The sequence below is a fragment of the Zalophus californianus genome, chromosome 5 (genome assembly GCF_009762305.2).
Source record: "Zalophus californianus isolate mZalCal1 chromosome 5, mZalCal1.pri.v2, whole genome shotgun sequence".
In the NCBI taxonomy this organism is placed as follows: domain Eukaryota; kingdom Metazoa; phylum Chordata; class Mammalia; order Carnivora; family Otariidae; genus Zalophus; species Zalophus californianus.
Genome location: NC_045599.1, coordinates 86,217,295 through 86,232,680, shown reverse-complemented (window position 1 = coordinate 86,232,680; position 15,386 = coordinate 86,217,295). Strand labels below are relative to the sequence as shown.

General features: G+C 38.1%; 1 long non-coding RNA gene across 3 annotated transcripts in view; it reads right to left on the bottom strand.

Moving 5' to 3' along the window:
- Positions 1–15,386, bottom strand: part of LOC113928857 — a 229,888-nt gene that overhangs the window by 73,547 nt on the left and 140,955 nt on the right. The window contains exon 4 of one of the 3 annotated variants that reach the window (XR_003521984.2): positions 9,598–9,715. The exons of the other annotated variants lie outside the window; for them this stretch is intronic. This is a non-coding gene — a long non-coding RNA (uncharacterized LOC113928857). The remainder of the gene's footprint in view (positions 1–9,597; positions 9,716–15,386) is intronic. 3 annotated transcript variants of the gene reach the window in all.

Genomic DNA, 15,386 nt, shown 5'->3' with positions numbered 1-15,386 from the left:
CCGCGGGGAGCCACTCGTCTCATGTACATATGGCTGGAAGTTCCAAAGTATTAATATTCTCAGGAGCAAACCTTAACCACTGATGATCAAGAGTTGTGTAAAACCCCTGATGTCCCTCATTTCCTCCATGGCACGTCTTGGAGGAATGTTTGGGTAATTTCCCAGTGTTTCCCCATAAGACTGAGCTCCAGTTGCCCACTCTGGGGGATGACTTAATGATGCACTCTGTATTGACTTCCATCCTTCACATGTGTCTTTTTTTCTATTCTCGACCAGTATTTTCTATAGCTCTTAAGTAAGCCACTTGCACTTAGATCCTGATTTTAGTATCTGCTCCTGAGAAAATCCAACCTAAAACAGAATTTAAGAACCAGAAGTAAAGGATCTCCTGTCCAGAGAATGTGGTTTGAGATTCTCCAGATAGGGACCTGGAATGTATATCTCCAAAAATGAAGAAGTTTTCGGAAGATAAGGGAAGAAGAGGTTTTCAAAATCTTAGAGAACACAGGCAGTAACGTCTTCAACATCAACCACAGCAATTTCTTGCAAGACACGTCTCTAAAGGCAAGGGAAACGAAAGGAAAAATGAACTTTTGGGACTTCATCAAGATAAAAAGCTTCTGCATGGCAAAGGAAACAGTCAACAAAACTAAAAGGCAACCCACGGAATGGGAGAAGATATTTGCAAATGACACTACAGATAAAGGGCTGGTATCCAAGATCTATAAAGAACTTCTCAAACTCAACACCCCAAAAACAAATAATCCAGTCAAGAAACTGCAGAAGACAAGAACAGACACTTCTCCAAAGAAGACATACAAATGGTTAACAGACACATGAAAAAATATTCAACATCACTAGCCAGCAGGGAAATACAAATCAAAACCACAATGACATACCACTTTACACCAGTTAGAATGGCAAAAATTAACAAGAAACAACAAATGTTGGCGAGGATGTGGAGAAAGGGGAACCCTCTTACACTGTTGGTGGGAATGCAAGCTGGTACAGCCACTCTGGAAAACAGTATGGAGGTTCCTCAAGACGTTAAAATTAGAGCTACCCTATGACCCAGCAATTGCACTCCTGGGTTATTTACCCCAAAGGTACAGATGTAGTGAAAAGAAGGGGCTCATGCACCCCAATGTTCATAGCAGCAATGTCCACAATAGCCAAACTGTGGAAGGAGCCAAGATGTCTTTCAACAGATGAATGGGCAAAGAAAATGTGGTTCATATGTGATGAGCACTGGGTGTTATATGCAGCTAATGAATCGCTGAACACTACATCAAAAACTAATCATGTGCTTTATGTTGGCTAATTGAACATAATGAAAAAAATAAAAGAAAAAAGATAGTTCTGTACAACGAACAAGCCCTTACTTAAATGGCCAAATGATTTCTGACGAGGGTATCAAGACAATTCAATGCAGTAAGAAAAGTCTTTGCAAAAACTGATGCTGGGTGAACTAGACAGACACAAAAAGAAAAAAAGGAAGTTGCACTCCTACTTTACACCATATACAAAAATTAATTCAAAATGGAAGAGAAAACTATAAAATTCTTAGAAGAAAACATAAGTTTAAAGCTTTGTGATTCTGGACTAAGCAATGGTTTCCTAGATATGACACCAAAATTACAGACAACAAAATGAAAAATAAATTGGACTTCATCAAAACTTAAAAAAACTTTGTGCTTCAAAGGACATCATTAAGAGAATGGAAAGACAACACGTAGAATGGGAGAAAATATATCCAAATCATATACCTGATAAGGAACTTTACCCAGAGTTTAAAATAATTCTTACAACTCAAATACAAAAAGACAAATAATCCAATTTAAAAATGAGCAAAGGATTTAATAGCTATTTCTCCGAAGATAAAAAATGGCCAATAAGTACATGAAAAGATGCTCAAAATCATTAGTCATTAGGGAAATACAAAACAAAACCATAATGAGATAACTTTTCATACCCACTAGGATGGCCAGTATCAAGAAGACAAACAAGAAATGTATTGGTGAAGATGTGGAGACATTGAAACCCTCCCACATTGTTGGTGCGAATACGAAATGGTGCAGTCACTTTAGAAAACAATTTGGTATTTTCTTAAAAAGATAAACACAGAATTACTGTATGACCCGACAATTCCATTTCTAGGTATATACCCAAGAAAATTATAAACATATGTCCACACAGAAACCTGTACATAAATGTTCACAGTATCATTATTTACAATTATCCAACTGATAAATCCATAAACAAAATGTAGTACAGGGAATATTATTTGGTCATATGAAAGGAATGAAGTATTGTTGCACGCTACAACATGGATCAACTGTGAATATATAAAACATGAAAGGAGCCAGATGCAAAGGGCCCATGTTGTGCATTCCATTTATAGTAAACATCCAGAACTGAGTCAGAAAATAAATTAGTGGTTGCCAGGGACTAGGGTTGGGGAAAGGCAAATGCCGAGAGACTGCTCATGGGTATAGATGAAAGTGTCAAGTAGTCACAGGAGGAAAAAATAATGTTTAGATAGAGCTCTGAGAATTCAGAATGAAATCATCTAGACAAATGATTACCTGCTGATCCCACTTTTTTGGCAGAGAAGCTACATGAATGAATTCAATTTCTGGAGAAATTGTAAGATAATTCTGAGGGATAAGATGTCCATAGCTCTGCAGTCAACCTGTACAACTAGAACTCATCTAAGCAAACCTGGGTTCAAATCCTGTTACTGCCATTTAGTAGTTATAGGCAAGTTAGTTGGCTTCTCTAAAATGCAATTTCCTTATTCAGTGGTAATAATTATCGGGACGTGCTGATTTGTCTTGCCATGAATGTTGGATCTTTGAAGAGGTACTCGGTGCAGACATGTCTGTAGCAGCTGTGATGCAGAATACAGGTAAACTGTCTCTCCTTATAGAGCTTACATTCTGGGGAAGAAGATAGACAAATAAAGAAATGAGACAATTTTATTCTGAGAAAAGTACCCTTAGGAAAAGTAAAAGGATACGTAGTCATGAGTGATGATGAGGTGAGGGATGATTTTAGATCAGGTGGTCCAGATCTCTCTAAAAAGATGATATTTGAGAAAAGAACAGAAAAATAAAGAGCCAGCTATACAAAGATGTCCAGAGAACTTTAAAGAGGATTTTAAATACCAAGATTATGAGAGAAAAGAGGGAAAGTCATGGAAAAAGAATGAAAGAAGCATACTGAAGAAAGATCAACCTGGCCAGAGTACATTGTGTGGGGAAGTCATCGGGATTAATGTTGGAGGTAGGCACAGGTATATAGGTCCCGGGCCAAGATTCACTGTAAGGAGCAAATGGGATTCTATATGCTTAGCCTCCATGTTTAGCAATGGTATCGTTATTAACAGGGCGCAATAAAGCCACCAACCACAAACTTGATTTCTCCTAAGGGATACAAGAGAGTGTGACATGGCTGTGACATTCTTCATGTAGACAACCAGGGATGATCTGATTGCTCTGGCTAGCAGGCCAGTGACCCCTTTCCTCATTCTGTACTCTCTGTGGATTCCTCCCAGAATACAGACTCCATCAAAAGGGGACAGGCGTCTTAGGAGAGGAGCATGTAGGAAATGCTCTGGCCTCCCTCCTAGCAACTCCATTAGCGGATGTACCTTGTACCATACTGTGCAAAATGCGCGCTTTCCCTTTTTCAATTAAAATTGATCAGCATGACTAATACCTAAAGGGCCTGGTGCTTTAAATCCACGAAGGATTAGCATTTGGACTGTGTTGGAGGCCATAGAAGTTCTCACACAGAACTGCCCTAGTTACTACAGAAAAAGCCCTAGGAAATGGCATGAAGGGAACTCAGATAGGAAGCCAATCCACTCCTGTATCATTGCATGTTTCTTGCTGCTACTTGTGATGATGGGCTGCTCTCACCTGAAGGACCAATTATTCTCTATGAATCTTAACATGCTAGCATGACACGCTAGCAATCCAAAAAGGAAGTACAATCCATTACTGAAAATATTATAACAGCTCAGACATTAGGGAAGGGGACAGTGATATATGTTCATAAATATCAAATGAAAAGTTCCCTTTTATTTTTTTATGTCCAACATATTGGAGGAAACTTTGGGGGTTCCCAATTCTTTCCAGCCTCTAGTCAAACCTCCCCAAGGGAAGGTTAATTCACTCATTTCTTGCTTTCACTGAGGTTGTGAGTCAGGATTGAGAGCTACTATGCTGGTTTTGTCATTTTTTTTTTCATTTAACTTTCCATGAACTGTAGGACAACAGAAACAAATCCACCTATTCTTGTATGTCCGAAGAGACGGGGGATTAAGAATGGGGAAGAGGCAATGAGGAAGAGGAAGTGGTAGTTTAACCCATAACTACACAAAGAAATGCATGGTACAAGGCTTGGAAAATCCTTATTCCTTTTTTTTTTTTTTTTAAAGATTTTATTTATTTATTTGACAGAGAGAGACACAGCGAGAGAAGGAACACAAGCAGGGGGAGTGGGAGAGGGAGAAGCAGGCCTCCCACTGAGCAGGGAGCCCGATGCGGGGCTTGATCCCAGGACCCTGGGACCATGACCCAAGCCGAAGGCAGACGCTTAACCACTGAGCCACCCAGGTGCCCCGAAAATCCTTATTCCTTTAAAAAATGAACCTGAAATAACTCTTCTAGGCTGTGTACCTAATCTAGAACTGAGGCTAGCCAACTATGGATACTTTATGGGATTATATCTGAATCATTTTAATTAACACCCAAAAATGTATACATGACCATAGTTTCTGAGAAATACACTCTTCTTACAGTCTTTGGTTTTGTGCAGTAACTATGTTTTATCACATCATATCAGATTAATTTTACAGACTGAATTTTTAATGTGACTTCAAGAGGCAAGTGTGGTGGTCATATTTCATTATGTTATTAGCTGTATATATGGATGTTGCTGGTATAAAAAATATTAAAAAATGTATGCATGAATGGAAGTCTTTGATAGAAGGGCTATTTTCAAGCAATGGGTTTACGTAAATGAAGGTATAGACAGTCTTCCAAAGTGTTTTTCAAGCTGGTTTCAGCCTCTCTTTCTGAAGAAGCAACCATAACATACAAGTACAAACTCTGCCATCACAAATGATGAACAGGTTCAGTTTTTCCTTAACTAAATGTGGGCCATGGCATGGCCCGTGAGCACACAAAGGTAAGTCAGCTCTGAGTTCTATTCAAATTATTAGAAGTATCTCAGCTGATCTTCTGCCATATCCTCAAAGTGACATTTCTTGTGACTCACATTTGAAACAACTTATGAAAACCATTCCATATGTCAAACTTCATTTCATTCAGTTTTCTTCTGGTTGAAAATTGACACTAAAGATGTTTTGTCTTTCAGAGCATTTTCCTTTGGGAGCCAAACGCCTGATGATGTATAATCCTTCCTGAAGGCTTTATGGCAGGGCTTCACAAAGCAAACATTTTTTTGCCTTATTTTATATCACCCTGACAAACAGAAATGCTGAGCCATTTAATTACAGAGCCTGCCTGACACATCCAGAGAGTCAAATATTCTGGCGGCGTCTGGCTGAAGGGGAAAAATGCACTGAATTCCCAGAGTTACTTGTCAAGACGACGACACCAAGGAAACTAGTAAATAAGCTGGCGGGCCCAAGGGCGGACGCTACAGTGTGCTGTGCCTGAGTGGCCTTGGTGGCCCTGAGTCAGCTCCATTCGCCCTGCAGTGTTGCATCCTATGATGGTAACACTTTGTTTTAGCTTCAGGCTGAGTAGCCAGGAGAGGATGGGCATAGGTCAGAAAGAACAAAGGTCAAGCCACAGGTCCATATGTCATGAGCTGGTCTGTGCTTTATAGAAACTTCCAGATCTAGAGCTCGTACTCCTAATTCCCAAACTAACTCACAGAAAGAATCGGCACAGATGCAACTGAATATTTCATCCAAGTATGACACACAATCCCCATGACCGTGCATGAGTGCACTAAGATATTATATCCTGTAGTGTTTCAATGCTCTAACACATAATCAAAATGTATCAGGTTACCTTTATTTAATGTCTTTTCCTCCCTTGAGAACAGTTATTCCCTGTGAAAATTTCCAGTTCATTTTATAGTAGTAACTAAAGTATGAAAGTTACTCTCTTGAATAGTTTGTTTGCATGCTTTAAAGTTTTCTCTCTTCTTCTTTCTTCCATCAGTCACAGAACAAAAAGAAAAAGAAAAAAAAAAGTATACTTTCTATGAGACAAGCAGTATTCTAAGCACCGGAACCAAGTAGTAGAAATTGTAGACAGGTCACTGTCTTCCAGGAAATTACACTGAAGTTGAGGATTGGGGTGGGGGGGGACAGAAAATAAATACGTAAAAAGATCAATACGATTTTAGAGGGGTTGTAAGTGCTCTGAGTCAGTACAGAATGATATAGAATGGTTGTAGTGTTGGAGAATTTCTCAGATTGGCCAGGGAAGTTCTCTGATATGACGATGTTTGATTTGAGACATGGATAATGGAAATGATGAAAGGAGGCAGCCCGAAGTATTTGGGTGAAGAGCATTGCAGGAAAAGGAGTAACTTGTGCAAATGCCTTGAGACAGAAATGATGACAGATGAACTTCAGGACAGAAGGGTCAGTGTGGTTGGAGAGTAATGAATGAATAATGGAGGGGAAAGAAGGGGAGGTTTTCAAAGGTCAAATCCTGAAAGGTGTTTTAGGCATATATTTTGAAAAGGAAGACGTAAAACTTTTTATTCACAAACAATATGATCTTGTAGGGAGAATTCTGGGGAAATTCACATAAAATCTGCTGGAGTCCATGACCAAACTTAAGAAATTATCAAGATACAAGATTAATGCATGTTACATTTCTATATACTAGGAGAGAAAAATCCCAAAGCGCAATCAAGAAAATTACATTCAAAATAACACCAAAAGGATTAAAGTGCTTAGGAAAAAATTTTAAAAAGTATAAAACTTACACATTGAAAACTATAAAACATTGCCGAGAGAAATTTTTAAAGATTTACATAAATTGAGAAACATATCCTATTTGAGAAAAGGAAGGCCAAATATTTGTAAGATGATATTTCTCCCCAAATAAATCAATATAATTCAATTCAATCCTTGTCAAAACCCCATCAGGCTTTCTTGTAGAAATGGACAAACTATTTCTAAAATGTATATGGAAATGCAGAGACCTACACTAGCCAAAATAATTTTGAAAAAATAACAAAATTGTAGGATGTGCTACCTAATTTCAGGTAGTTGTGGCATCAGAACAGACATTTACATCAATGAAACAAAATCAAGTGTCCAAAATATACCCTCATATTTATGAAAAATTCATTTTTTACTATGTTCAGTTAGCCAACATATAGTACATCATTAGTCTTTGATGTTCAGCGATTCATTAGTTGTGTAAAACACCCAGTGCTCATCACCACACCTGCCCTCCCCAATACCTATCACCCGGCTACCCCATCCCCCTGCCCCTACCTTCTGTAACCCTCAGTTTGTTTCCCGGAGTCCAGAGTCTCTCATGGTTTTCTCTCTCTCTGATTTCTTCTCCTTCAGTTTTCCCTTCCCTCCCCTGTGGTCCTCTGTGCTAGTCCTTATTTTTGACAAAAGTGGTAAGGGAATTCAATAGGAAAAGTCTCCTCAAAAAACTGCTGGAGCAACAGGATAGTTTTTTTTTTTTTTTTTTTTTTTTAAAGAACTTAAGTCCTTACCTCATATAACACACGAAAATAACTCAAAATGAATCTTGTACTTGAGTGAAAAACTGAAACTACATCTTTTAGAGTACAATATTGAAGAAAATCCTTGTGAATTTAGGTTAGACAAATCTTTCTTCACTGTAACACTAAAAGTTCAATCATAAAAGAAAATACTGATAAATTAGATGTTATTTAAAAAATAGGCTCTGCAAAAGACACCATCAATAAAATGAAAAGGTAAGCCACAGAATGCGAGAAAATATTTTCAAATCATGTATCTAAAAAATGTTGTGTATCTTGTATGAATGTATAAAGAAGTGTTACAATATAAGAGAAATCAATTTTAAAATGGGGAAAGCTTTATATACAAATGGACAATAATCACATGAAAAGAAGTTTCTCAACACTATTAGACATTAGAAAATGAAAATTAAAACTACAATGAGACAACATTCTACTCTCTATAGAATGGCCATAAACAAAAACATAATCACAAGTGTTGGGCAACATGTAGAGAAACCAGGAGACACATCCACTGATGGTGGAAATGCAAATTGGTAGAGCCACTTTAGAAAACAGGCCGTTTTTGAAATTGTTGAGCAAATATTTACCATGTGATCCAGTAATTTCACTCCTCAGTATTTACCCAAGAAAAATGAAAATGTATGTTTACACATAGATTTGTTCACCAATGTTTAAAGCAGCATTTTTCATTATAACTCAAAAATGGAAATAATCCAAATATCTATGAAATGGTGACTGGATAAACAAAATGTAGTATATCCAAATAATGGGTTACTACTGAGCAAAAGGTCAAATTACTTATTCATGCAACAACATGAACAGGTCAAAAACACTATGCTAAATGAAAGAAGTCATTCATGAAAGATTGCATATGATTCCACGTAACAGAAATTTCTAGAAAAGGCCAATCTATAGATATACAAAGCTGATTAATGATTGTAGCTGGAGGTAGGAGTAGAAATTGACTAAAAAACATGCATGTGGGAACCTTTTAGGGTGATAGAAATGTTCTAAAACAGGATTGGGATGATAATTGTACAACTGTACAAATTTACTAGGGGCGCCTGGCTGGCTCAGTTGGTTAAGTGTCTGCCTTCGGCTCAGGTCATGATCCCAGGGTCCTGGGATCGAGCCCCGCATCGGGCTCCCTGCTCAGCAGGAAGCCTGCTTCTCCCTCTCCCGCTCCCCCTGCTTATGTTCCCTCTCTCACTGCCTCTCTCTCTATCAAATAAATAAATCTTTAAAAAAAATTTTACCAAAAATTGTCTAACTGTACACTCACCACAGGTAAATTTTGTGACATGTCAGTTATACCTCTGTAAAGCTGTTAAAAAATCACACTGGTATCATTGCCTGTAGTTATAACTTAAATGTTAGGTATTCATTATTTTCACCAACTTTACTTTCATTTTCCAATATAAAATTCCTATTGAACACTTCATCTCTATGCACTATGATGTTGATGTTCCTGCTTTATATGGTTTCAGCTTAAGTGGTCTTTTCAGTGCCAGTTAGCTTTAGACAATGACCAAGTTCTATATGTATCCTACTTCACACTGTGCTGTATCAGTTAGGAACACATTAAAATACAGGTAACATAAAATTCAATTTACAGCAGTATAAAATCAGGTGAGGTTTTTTTTTGTTTGTCTTATACAACTGGAAGTCTAGAGGTAGGTGGCTATTGGTAGGTTCAGTGGCTCAATATGAAACAAGAGGGTCCCCTCAGCAAACAGATGGAATAATATGGAGTGCTCAAAACAGCGATAAGAGGGGAGAAGAAAACACAAGAAGGGAAGAGAAACATCCCCAGTTAACTCCACTAAACTTTCAGTTACTAAACAACTTGATTACCTCTGCTGTGGAAGCTGAGGAAGAAGATGTGGTTTCCTGGATTTTCATCAAGATGAAAATGGCAGAGAAGATGCAAAATTTGTCCACCTAGCCAATAAACAGTGACGGTCACTTGTATCTGTAATGACATTTGGGGAACATCAGAATAGGAGCTAATGGGATGAGAACACCTGCCAGGATACAGAAAGCTACTAGTAATTTACATAAGAAATGAAATAGGAACTAAAATGGAAAAGAACCTCACTTTGTATCATCTCTGCCTTCAGAATTATGATTACATGAAGAAACCAATCCCATAATGTTGGTCTAACACTGTAATTTTATATGTGAGGAATTTGTGGTCCAGAAAGATTACCTGATTTGCCTAAATCCCCCCCACAAAAAACAGTAGAGCATGAAGGCCCATCCAGATGTCATGAATCATAGTTTTGTTCTTTTACTGTCCCAGTGGGAACTCTGTTCCCTGTTTATCTATTGATTGTTTTCATCTTGTCTTCACTATCAGACTGTAAGGGAATGACTTTTTTTCCTACCTTTTTTCTACTCCCTTAGGAGTAACCACAGTTGAGAGCACAGAAAATATCTTAGCAAATATTCAGCTGCGTCATTGCATCATAAAGATAACAAGAACCCTCAATTATTCCGTGAAATGAATGAAATAAGCTACCATTGCAATGCTGAACTTTTACATGGAAATTTTCTCTGATCTACTGATGGGGTTTACTAAGAAAATTCACTCTTGAAGCAACTACTTTAAAGGCCTTGCTCACCAATGTTCCTGGGATGAATGTATTTAGAAGTACCATTTTTCCCATGAGTTCCCAAAGGGATTGGTTGAGATTCCTAGAAGCTTCCTAATAATTGCAGTTGTAGAGATTTCCTTCAGGAAACTCATTTGACAAATATTTTCTGGTTCTCATCTAACTTTCTTTTCTGGTTCAGTGCAGCCTACAGTTTAGAGCAAAGAAGCCACCCTGTTTTTATGCAATGAATATGAGAGAATCAATCAAGCAAGTTTAGAGTACATAAAATAAAATGGCTTCATCTTTTCATTACCTGTGGCCCTCATAAGCCATGCCACCTGGCACCTGGAATTGAAGCCTGTTTCAGTCACATGATGGAACACTGGCCTCGGGATTTTGGAATGAAAGGATGAGCAATGAAAGCCAAGGCCCACATGTCTGGTATTAAGGAGAGTTTACCCCTGAGAGAATGTGGTAGCAATGCTTACATTTGCAGGAAGACTTTTTACCAGTGAGGGAGTCTATCACAGCAATGTAATGAGAGAGAGAGAAATCAGGTAGGTAAAGTAGAGATGATGAATAAACATTTCAGTGTCAAGCCAGACATTTGAAATATTGCCAGTCAAATGATGTTCCTCACCTTTGTTTCAGAACTCAAATATCCACATTGCTCTCAGTGAACTACTTCTTTATAATAGCAATAATTTCATACGCGTTTCATGAGATAATTACTCAAACCTCAAAAGAGATGAAAACAATTTAATCGATCTAAGTTCTGAAACACTGGAGAAGCATCAATAACCCCATGCCAATCTATACTCCATCACGCAATGGACTTTATTTTTATAAGGTATCAGCAAACTGTAAATATATCATATCATTAATATCACTACTAAAAATGTCATGTCCACAATGAAGATAAAAATACAAAGAAAGATTAGGCCTACAGAAGCAGAAGACAAACTGGTACCTCAAAATAACAATCTATGTTTCTATTTGAATATTAACCAAATCACTACAATCTTTGATTGTACTGAGGAAACTATATATCAAGTATATCTCCACTAGTTAAGCAGCTTTTTGAAGGAGCACCAGACCTAAACAAAATGACAGAATATATAGAGATTACACAGAACATTTTTGAAGGCCAAGATTTCAGGTGTTTTAATTTGGCAGTAATTGAATACTTCTTGAACTTAGTTTTTTTTCCATGTTATATACATAATTCACTGACAGAATAAGTAATAGTCATCAGTTAAGTGATGAAGTATGGAATCCCAATGGGCACTTTTAAATTTTAACAATATACTAAAAAGCCACTGTGTTGTTGTTTTTTTTCTTTCCCCTGGGCTTAGAGAATTATTCCAGGCCTCATTTATTACCTGCCATTGAGCACTTCTGGGTCAGCACAGGGGTTCTTAATGGTAGCACTATACACTCTAGGTCTTTTATCTTCAACCACTATTCCCCTTCTTGTCTTGATCCTGTGGACTCAGAAAGCCAGATTTATATAGTCTACTTTGTATATTATTCATAAGATTTATTAGATAATGTTACCAGGGTTTCACTCATTTTCCATGCTCCTTAAACTCAAGACATCTATTGTTTTGTTTTGTTTTGTTGGAACTTAAAATTACAGGATCTCTCTTCTCTTGGACAAGAACATTATAGGACAATGCTTGGCACACTGATAGAATGACTTCTTAATACAGTAGTTCCCCTTATCTGCAGAAAGCAAAACCATGGCTTCAGTTACCCATGGTCAGCCACGGTCCAGAAGTGAATGATCCTCCTCACATCCTTCTGTATTCTCAGAAGGTCAACAGTAGCCTAAAGCTATGTCACAATACCTATGTAATTCACCTCATTTCATTTTATCTCACATCATCACAAGAAGAAGGGTGAGTATAGGACAATAAGATATTTTGAGAGGGAAAGACCACATTCACTTAACTTTTATTATAGTATATTGTTATAACTGTTCTATTTTATTATTAGTTATTGTTGTTAATCTCTTACTGTGCTTAATTTACAAATTAAACTTTATGATAGGCATGTATGTTTAGAAAAAAACATAGTATATACAGGGTTCAGTACTACCCACAGTTTTAGGCATCCACTGGATGGATGTCTTGGAACATATCTTCCACAGATAAGGTTTGGGGGGGAGGCCACTGTATTTTATATATGGTATTAGAAAGGAGAGGTTCTCTCTTTTACACTGGATCATGAACTGTAGATACATGTTACCAGAGCTTGAGAGACTATGTCAGTTTTTGACTATATCAAAAGTTGGGGATGATCTGGAGCAAGTGGAACTTTTATGTACTGCTGGTGGTAAAATGATACAACTGTTTTGGAAACTATTTTACAGTTTCCTAAAAAGTTAAACACACACCTACAATATGACCCAGACTTTCTGCTCCTGGATATTTTCTCAAGAGAAATAAAAGCACAGGTGTACACAAAAACTTGTATGCAAATATTAATAGATGTTATTTGTAATAGGCAAAACCTAGGAATAACCCAAATGTCCATAAAATGGTGAGTGGACAAAGAAACTGTGATACACATATATGCACACAATGGAATACTATGTAGCAATAGAAAGAACTATTGATATACTCAACACGGATGAACCTGAAATAATTAGAGTGAAAGAAGTCAGATATAAAAAAATACATGTGGTATGACGACATTTTCACACGATTTTAGAAAATTCAAATTAACCTATAGTTGCTTTGGAGGAGTCAAGGAAAGGCAGTGGAAGCCTTTTGCAAGTGATGAATGTATACATACTCTTGATTGTGGTTATGATTTCACAGGTGAATACATATTTCAAAACATATCAAATTCTACACTTCAAACGCATGCAGTTTATTATGTCAATTAGATATCAAACTGTCAAAAAAAGGGAGAAACAGACGCTTAATGTTGTCATACACTAAACAAGTTACTCCCAACAGACTTTCACCAAAGGAACCTCTAGGATAGATATTTACAGCCCAGAATTAAAGACTGAAATGCAGAGTGCTGCCTATCACCACAGAAGCTAAAAGGACCGGTTTAACTCTCCTGATGTCTGACAGCTGAGCACGGACACATAACCCAATCGCTTCCAATGGGCCACAGCTTCACAGGACTTTGAATCTGAAGGGAGTGACACAAAGAGCTAGGAATGGTCCAGAACTCAATCTGATGGTAGCAGAGGCCGCAGAGAAGGAAGACCGGGCCCCTGCAGGACTGCCCACCGTCCAGGGGCACCAGAAGCAGCAAGAGCAGCGGCAGGGGGCAGCGCAGGCAGCTCTCACGCACTATGATCTCAGCAACAGTCCGCATCACCTACCTCACCTCAGCCACGTCTCCTGGTCTTTCCTTCTAGTCTAAGAGCTACCTACTGTCCTTCCAATAAAGGTCCTTTCTGCTTACAGTAGAGAAGAAAGGTTAGGAATTTAAAAAAGTAAACATAAAGGTCCAAGAGATCCACATACTGATTAGCTGATCAGTCAATTATATTTTATATTCTCTATTTTATAAAGGAATAGCCAAACTCTGCCCACAGTGAAAGTTGAACTAGGCTGGAAAACATGTCTGCAGATGGATGTGAAGTGACTGGATAAGAAAGGGCAATAAAAACAGAGTCACATCGCTCATCTGAATGGGCAGCAGAGGGACTTGAGCTCTCAGTCCCTCCTCTGGGATGGGAGGAATCTCAGATAACATATCTTAAAAGCAGTGTATACCTGAATAATATGACACTGTCTGTTAACTCTGCTGGAATTAAACTTAAAAACTTAATAAACAAAAAGGCACTGCAAGGGATACACTGGGATTAAAGTCTCCTTGGGAGAGGTTAGTCATTGCAAGCTGACTAGTTTACTGGCCAGTACTCTGAAGGAAGGTGGGAAGCAAGGAGCCTACACACACAGAGCCAGCCAAACAGGGGGAATGCTGCTGCATGTTTTGAGAGTTCTCTGGTTTAAGAATCCAGATTCCCTCATGTTCCCTCTCTAACAGGTAAGGGATTTAAGTGAGCATTTAATCACTTGCTGTAAACTTGCAGTAATTTATTTCATGTAAACAACCACCACCACCACTACCACCACCGTGAAAGCCATAGAGACATCTCCAAGGGACTAAGCAGTGACATTTATTTTGACAGGGCCTATTGATTCAGTTTCTCGGTGTGTGAGTTGCATGGGAGCAACTTTTTTTCCCAAGATAAACACTCAGAAAAGTGGTATTAATGCATTCAGGCATCGATAACACCAAGTGGAATACTTACAGACTAATGAAAATACTTAAGGAAATGGTGGGCTTGTGGCCCTTTAAGAGGTTTTCACGTATAAGACACAGGTCACATAAGATAGTAAACAGTTTTGGAAGCAAACCCTTATACCTCCACCTCTGAAATGTATCCCAAATCTGTCTATTCTCTTCACCTTCCCACGCCTCTTTGCTTTTACCTGGATTAGTGGCAACTGGTTAACCTGATTTCCCTTTCATTCACAAAAATTCATTTGTGACAAAGAAACCAGAATGGTGTTTTTTATTTTTTTTTATTTTTTTATTTTTTTATTTTATTTTATTATTTTTTTAAAGATTTTATTTATTTATTTGAGAGAGAGAATGAGAGAGAGCACGAGAGAGAAGAGGGTCAGAGGGAGAAGCAGACTCCCTGCTGAGCAGGGAGCCCGATGTGGGACTCGATCCCGGGACTCCGGGATCATGACCTGAGCCAAAGGCAGTCGCTTAACCAACTGAGCCACCCAGGCGCCCCAGAGAATGGTGTTTTTTAAATGTGTATCAAACTGCGTCACTCCCTTGCTTATAACATTTAGATGGCTTCTTAGTACATTTGGAATAAAATCTAAATTTCTTATCAGGACCTATCATGCCCCAAACCATCTGGTCCCTACATAACTCCCCACCTTAACCTTTAACATTCTTCTCTGTGCTAACTCTACCCCAACCTCACTGGGGCTTTTTTCTGTTCCTTGATGACACCAAACTCCTGCAAGACGGCTTTCACACATGCTCTTCCCA